This window comes from Etheostoma spectabile, chromosome 14 (assembly GCF_008692095.1).
Source record: "Etheostoma spectabile isolate EspeVRDwgs_2016 chromosome 14, UIUC_Espe_1.0, whole genome shotgun sequence".
NCBI classification, from domain to species: Eukaryota; Metazoa; Chordata; class Actinopteri; order Perciformes; family Percidae; genus Etheostoma; species Etheostoma spectabile.
Genome location: NC_045746.1, coordinates 2400052 through 2400747, shown reverse-complemented (window position 1 = coordinate 2400747; position 696 = coordinate 2400052). Strand labels below are relative to the sequence as shown.

Genomic DNA, 696 nt, shown 5'->3' with positions numbered 1-696 from the left:
GAATACAATGGACTCTGTGGAGCCAGCTCGACGACTTAGACTTTGCCGATGATCTGGCACTACTTTCCCACAGCCATCAGCAGATGCAAGAGAAGACAAATGTAGTGGCAACCTTGTCACAGCAAATCGGCCCAATCATCCACAGGGACAAGACCAAGATCCTAAAGACCAATTCCGCAAGCACAGAACCCATCACTCTGTGAGGAGCCCCCTGGAAGAAGCGCAGTCCTTCACATACTTGGAAGCATCATTGACCAGCAGGGCGGTACAGACGCGATGTCAAGGCAAGGATGGTAAAGCAAGCCGCCTCGCCCAGCTCAAGAACATCGGACCTCCAGAGGGCTGTCAGTGACCACCAAGATCCGAATATTCAACTCCAACGTAAAGTCAGTCTTACTGTATGGGGCAGAGACCTGGAGGATAAATAAGACTACCATCAGAAAAGTTCAGACCTTCATCAACACCTGCCTCAGAAGAATTCTCCAGATCCGATGGCCTGACACCATCAGTAATAACCTCCGGGAAAGGACGTGCCAACTCCCTGCCGAAGAAGAAATCAGGAAGGAGATGGAGCGGATAGGGCATACCTACGAAAACCACCAACCAGCATCACTAGGCAGGCGTTGCGGTGGAACCCACAAGGCAAACGGGAGAGAGGTCGGCCAAGAAACACCTGGCGACGCGACCTTAGGCTGA

The 696-nt window shown here is 52.2% G+C and overlaps 1 protein-coding gene across 5 annotated transcripts in view; it reads right to left on the bottom strand.

The window, feature by feature from the left end:
* runx1t1 (RUNX1 partner transcriptional co-repressor 1) overlaps positions 1-696 on the bottom strand; it is a 61036-nt gene that overhangs the window by 25126 nt on the left and 35214 nt on the right. The gene's annotated exons all lie outside the window — the stretch shown is intronic.